The following is a 6,153-nucleotide window of genomic DNA, read 5'->3' on the forward strand; positions in this document are numbered from 1 at the left end:
TAATACACTAATTTCCAGCAATTCTCATGTTCTAGTCTGATGAACAACTCTAAACTACTGAAAGCTGTGCGATAGCTTTCTGAGTGGCGTTAATTTCATGACTTGGAAGTAGCAAACAGAACAACGCCAAGGATCATTTGTGTTTTACAGATGACTGGGTAGCCCACAGGCTATGGGCACAGACCAGCAGCACTAAAGATGTGACACTCAGAGAAGTCTCTCCCAGGAAAATTAAAGGGAATCATTTAGGAGAGAAGCACAATTTCAGGTCTTAACACAACCAGATTAGGATACCACAATACTACTCTACTGAACAGAACAAGTTCACATTTCCCATTCCATATTACATTAGCTGGCATAAAGAGCTTCATGTACAAAGGTCTGGGCCTTTTGGAGACACATACAACTTTTCTAACTTGTAAAAGACCATTTCTAAGGAAATTTGATATGAAGTTTCTCAAAACAGTCTCTCCCAAACACAAGCAATGCAAGACATTCTAAGTTTGTAACTTGTTTAATACACTCCTCTTTGCCTAAACTAACAAGCCAATTATACAAACAAAACAAAATTTATCATTTTATTTCATTGCTTTAGCAAACTTGGGATGTGTTCCTGAACTCACCTGCAAGAGAGAGTCAAAAATTCCGGATTTCTACTTTTACATCAATTCTCTATCACAAGTCTGACAAACTAGATTTTTTAAAAACTTTCCCTAGTTAAAGAGAGGCAATACTCATCTATCTTTCCAAGAGTACTATAAAAACTTCCCGCAAAATCTGGTTCTGAACCTAAGTTTTAGAAACAACAAAAAATACTTCAGAAAAATATTTGCTGAAATCAGCAACATATGTACGATATGGACTCAGGTCCATTCTCTTTTCTATTACTGTTTTTAATGTTGATGGAAGACACTAACTACATTGGCTTCACTACAAGACATAAAAACAAAAACATATCTGATATCGTTCTTGGATTCCTCCTAACATATGGAACACCAGAGGTGAAGGTTTTTATGTCATTATTATACAGATTAAGTCTTCCTGAAGCTTACAGACTTCTTCATTGGGGTGTTAATAACAAAAATAATAAAATTGTTTACTGTTCAAAAGACATTTCAGGATAGATTAGGAGAGAATTCCTGAATTTCAGTGACTAATGGAAAAAAATGAAGCTTTTAGCACTCCTCACTCAGCACAAGGAAAAGTGCCCAAGAACACATTGCAGAAGGAAATAATTTGGTAACCAAAGTTACCAAATTTTCTAATATGACTCAGATAAAGAACAAAGTCAAAATTATTATTCAACTACAGAAAAAGTAAGAGATTGTTTTTTCTTCTTCTGGCAAGTTTTACTGCTGATTTAAGATTAAAGTAAAAATGTGTATCTTTAGAAGGTAACACAGTTCTTTTAAGAAACAAACATGAGTGTATGCTAGTGGCCTACAGATTCCTAAAGAGATGACAAGTATTAATGTCTATGTGAATCAAGCTTATAAACTCAATGCATGTGTTCACTGACATATGTTATATCATGCCAATATATTTTGGCTAAATTATGAGTTAAAAAAAAAAGAAAAAAAAACTGCCTCACAACCTCAAATTTGTTTCCTGCAGTTTAATAATGAACATAGGATAAAAGCAGCACTGAAAGGGGAACTCAGTCTAAGGCACTGCCAGAAGTAATGTTTTACTTGATCACTACAGCCCCTCCTAAAAGGCAGCTGTGTAGTCATCTACATATTTATATACATGGTGCTATTAGTAGTAAGATGCTAACATTTCTGAAGTAAAACTACAGCTTCACTAGTAACATTGTTGTTAGAAAGTGATTTACAGCTGGTCTTCTGCAAGATTTTCACTTTGCAGTTCCTTCAAAACATGGTCATTGTAAACAACATACTCTTTGTACGCAATATTTAAGAAATATTGCCTAAAAATGATCTCTCCTCCTCACGCTATTGTGAATAAGAAAGTCTCGTGTTCAGCCTCTTTGACTTCAAGCCAACTCTCTTGCATTTATGAATTGACTAGCCAGATAAAAATCTGAGACTCCTGCTATTCCTACATCTAAAGATAGAGCTGCAAACCCTTATGGCGTAGCTGCATCAGCAGAAGAATTACATCTTAGCATCACAGCTTTCTTTTGCTAAAGGAGAACGAGAATATTTCAGCAATATTCTAAAATAGTTCCAATAATGCTGAGTTGCTATCAATTCAGCTTAATAAAGAGACAGTTTCTTCATCACACATTTACGTGTATGCAGATGCATTGCATTCCTGAAGTGCTATTTCTAACTAGAGGAAGATCACTAGAAAATTGAATGAAAGTACGCTCTATGAACCTGACAGAGTGTAAGATTTTTAAGCGTGCATTAAGCACGCGGTTCCTTAGTTTGCTAGGACAGGGACCACAAAAAGAACAAATAAAGACAGGCCTGTGGAAGAATAGAAAGCAGCCAAAAAAACTAGTTCAGTTAAAAAAGAATGAGTGTTAACTGTTACCCCATTTCAGTTAAACTCAGAAAAATACTTGAATTGGATGATTTATGAACAGTGTCATACTTCTTTCAGTATTGTATATTAACTAAATACTCAGGAAATTTTGCTATTTAACACTGCAACCTAGAGTTGAGTGGGACCACATCATTCAACTACATCAGATTCAACTTATCCCAAACTGCGTGATATCAAATCAATATTCTGGTAAGACAACAGCCCAGTGTTTAAACACTTACTTCTCCAAGACTGAAATACAGGGAAGAAAAATGTATCGTTAGGAATCCTGACCAACAAAATACATGCACAGTTGTCTGGATTACCTTTAGTTTTGAAGTACAGAAAAGAAAAACATAATTTTTGTGAAAATTTGTTCTGTAAAATTGTAGTGCACACAGAAAACAACTGGGCCTATAAAGCAAGCAAGAATAGAAGTGTAACTATTTACTTTATAGGTTGCAAGAACAAGGCAATTTCGAACAACCACGTCAATCTTTCTGTTTTAATCCACACACTGTGCTTTCATCAACATTTCTCTACGAATGAATTCCTGGACTAATATTTAGAAGCATTCAACACCAGCAGCTCATGTGAAATGAGTAAATGCCGAGATTCCTCATCAGACTTGAAAAATTACAAGACTTTTAAGACTATAGGTTTTTTGGCAGTAAAAGTGACAGTTTTAATCCAAGAGAGATAAGTTAACACATCCTCACCGTGAAAAGCAGCATAAATCTTATAAACTGAACTACTTGCTTAAACACTAAACACAAACATATGAATAAGTTCACACAAAGTGAACTAGGAACTTCAGGTATAATACTGACACAATGTAACTACCTATTTGCCTGCCTTATCATACAGTAAAGTAAGTTGATGTAGCTTACCCATCAATGAAAAAAAAAAAAAAAGAAAAAGAAAACTACCTCACATATCTTTTGTTAGTTCACAGTGGGTAGTAACCAGAAAGTTGCTGGTATATGAAGTTCACATCCTACCTTAGTTCCCACTACTTTCTTTGTGTGTCCTTGGTTCATACATAGGGCAGGGCACACAATTCCCTGGATTAGTTAACTTTCAACTTTCACAAACATGTATATTATTTTTTGCTCTTTGCTTGGCCAAAACTGGGTCCTTGGTGTTTTTGAAGCCCCATGTGCCAGATGCAGGAACAATGAAAAAGTCATCATTAAGCCTGAAAGAAGAAATATATTAGTGCCTAGTGTAGGGGAAAGTGTTTGACAGAAACTTTGTGAGCATCTAAAAATCAAAAAAAAACCCCACTGATTGCTATTCAACAGTTCATAAACTATAAGAAATCATTAGATTTAAAATATTTACCACGTGAAAGCAGCTGGCAAAAAGATCATTATGTACAAAAAAAAGAAGTCAGAACTCAGGTAAAAATCCAGATATTGCTCAAAGATGACTGAATGTTAATATTCAGCCTAGAATGCTTAACATATTTATTTCTATTTGCATAGGACCAATTCTAACTAAAATAAGGTGAAATAATGATTTTGCATCACATCTACCAAATGCAAACTTCATATCGTTGAATGACACACTTAAAAAGGGATGCACAAAGCTCTCATTACTGATACTAGCTCTCTTGAGAAAGGACAATTGTTGTTTATAGCTACTTCCTAAAGTCTCAAAAAAAGACACAAGAGAACTAGAAGCTTTCTCTCTTTATATTGATTTCTATTTTGTCCCCTATGAGCATGGACAACAGCATGCTTAGTTATCTTCCACATAAGGGAGAGAAGTAGAGCTATATTTCTTCATCCTATTGAACAACTTTCACACCCTGAAATAAGTTTTCAGTTGCTAGAGATTCAGGGCACTTATACAAATACAGTGAGGAGTGCAAAAAATCTCTTAAAACTGAAAGTGCATACATCAGCCTTAGTGTCCAAGATATACAACTGAAGTAAAGACCTCTGGACTCTCTTCACGTACTTTTTCTCCCTGCCCATAAAAATATGTGTGAAAAGGGAACGAAGAAGTTATTTGTTTTAAGCAGATCATTTTGCCTCAACAAGAAATAGCATAATCTCTCCACTTTGGCAAAATAAAGATACCATGCCACCTACCCACCCAACGCAGCATACACAGAGCACCAAGCTACCCTCAAAAACTCTCTACTTGTCATCCCAGAAGGAAGTCAGCTTGCAGTCTCTGCCTGCAAAACGCCAGCCAATAAATCCCAACTTTGTACTTCCACACCCGAGTCCCTTTTCAAGCCTCCAGTCGCACAGCAGCAGCCTCCCACCATGTGCTGCTGGTTCTCCTCGCTGCAAGCATCTCCCAGCGCCGAGGAGCAGCGGGCCACATGGCCGTCGCCTCTTCCACGAACATGCCTCACCCTGTGCCGTCCCTTCCGTATCCCTTTCCCCAGCTCGCACATCCTCTGCTGTCAGGGATCCAAGGCTGCCAGCCTTGGCTCCTCTTCTTCCACCGCTTCGCTTGTCCCAGGGATTTAATTCCTCCCCCTGCCCACCTCCATCTTCGCGCACGGGGAGAAACCAGGTCCAACATCGCCGCTTCCCTGCCTGCGAGGGTGCCACGTCCCTCGGTGCCACCGGGGCCGGGGCGGCCCGGCGCGCCTCGCCCCCCGCTCGGCCCTTCCCGCGGCCGCCGCGCCGCCGGGGGAAGGGGGCGGCCGGCCTCCTCGGCCCGCCGCGGCCCGCAGGCCTCGCCGCCGGCACCCAGCCCCGCCGCGGCACCCAGCCCCGCCGCCCCCCCGGCAGCCCCGGCCTCGCCGCCGCATCCCGCCCCCGGAAAGCGCCTCCCGCCGCCGCCGCCGGGCTCCGCGGCGGCAGGAGACCGCGGGGCGGCGGGGGGCGGAAGCGGGCGAGCAGCAGGCAGCAGGCCGCGCCGTGCCCCGCCGGCGGGAGGGCCGCGGGCGAGCCGGCGCCGCCGGCACCCGGAGCGCGGCCTGCTCCGGAGCCGCCCGGCCCCTCGCACGTACTCACCGCCCGCTTCGCCATTACGCGGCGGCAGCGCCCGGAGCCGCCGCCGCTGCCCGGCGGGAGGCGGCGATGCCCCGCGCCTGACAGCTCCGCGCCGGGCGGCCTCGGGCAGGCGCGGCGGCGGCCGCCTCCCCTCCCCCCGCGGGGATTCCCCCGCCCCCCCCGGGCGCCCCGGCGGCCGCTGCCCGGGGGCGGCACTTACCGGGCGGCCCAGGCCGGCGGCTCGGCCGGCTCCGCCGCCGCCCACGCCGCGGCAGGCGGCCGCGCGGCGGGCGAAGTTTCACTCGCTCCGCGCCGCGACCCCGGCGGCCCCAGCGCACCCGCGGCGACGGGCCGGGGGGCGCATTTGCATATTTGTCACCCCCGCGCTGATTGGCCGCCCGCGCGGGGCCGCCGCCGCTCGCTGACAAGGCGCTTCTGGAGGCAGGGCGGGCGCGCGCGCGCCAGGGGCCGGGGCCGCGGCGGCGGCCGGGCGCGCGCGCGGCGGCGGCGGCGGCGGCGCGGGGGGCGGGCAGAGCCGCGAGCGGGCCGAGGGGAGGGGAGGGGAGGGAGGCGGGAGCGCGCGAGTCTCCTGCGGGAGCCGCCGCCGCCGCAGCCCCCGGGGGAGGGCGCAGCGCGGGCCGCCGCGCAGCGGATAAGATGGTGCGCGAGGGGAGGGCCGAGCCCATTCAATATGGCCCCC

The 6,153-nt window shown here is 45.7% G+C and overlaps 1 protein-coding gene across 3 annotated transcripts in view; it reads right to left on the reverse strand.

The window, feature by feature from the left end:
• The window catches only part of CHD9 (chromodomain helicase DNA binding protein 9), a 100,993-nt gene extending 95,259 nt beyond the window's left edge, over positions 1–5,734 (reverse strand). For 2 of the 3 annotated variants that reach the window (XM_062586880.1, XM_062586878.1), the window contains exon 1: positions 5,674–5,734. The gene's annotated coding sequence lies outside the window, so the exon portion shown is untranslated. Of the gene's footprint in view, positions 1–5,474; positions 5,546–5,673 lie in introns of those variants that run through there. The other variant, XM_062586879.1, reaches the window with a different exon arrangement.
• Positions 5,735–6,153: the final 419 nt, after the last annotated feature.

This window comes from Rhea pennata, chromosome 13 (assembly GCF_028389875.1).
Source record: "Rhea pennata isolate bPtePen1 chromosome 13, bPtePen1.pri, whole genome shotgun sequence".
Taxonomy (NCBI): Eukaryota; Metazoa; Chordata; class Aves; order Rheiformes; family Rheidae; genus Rhea; species Rhea pennata.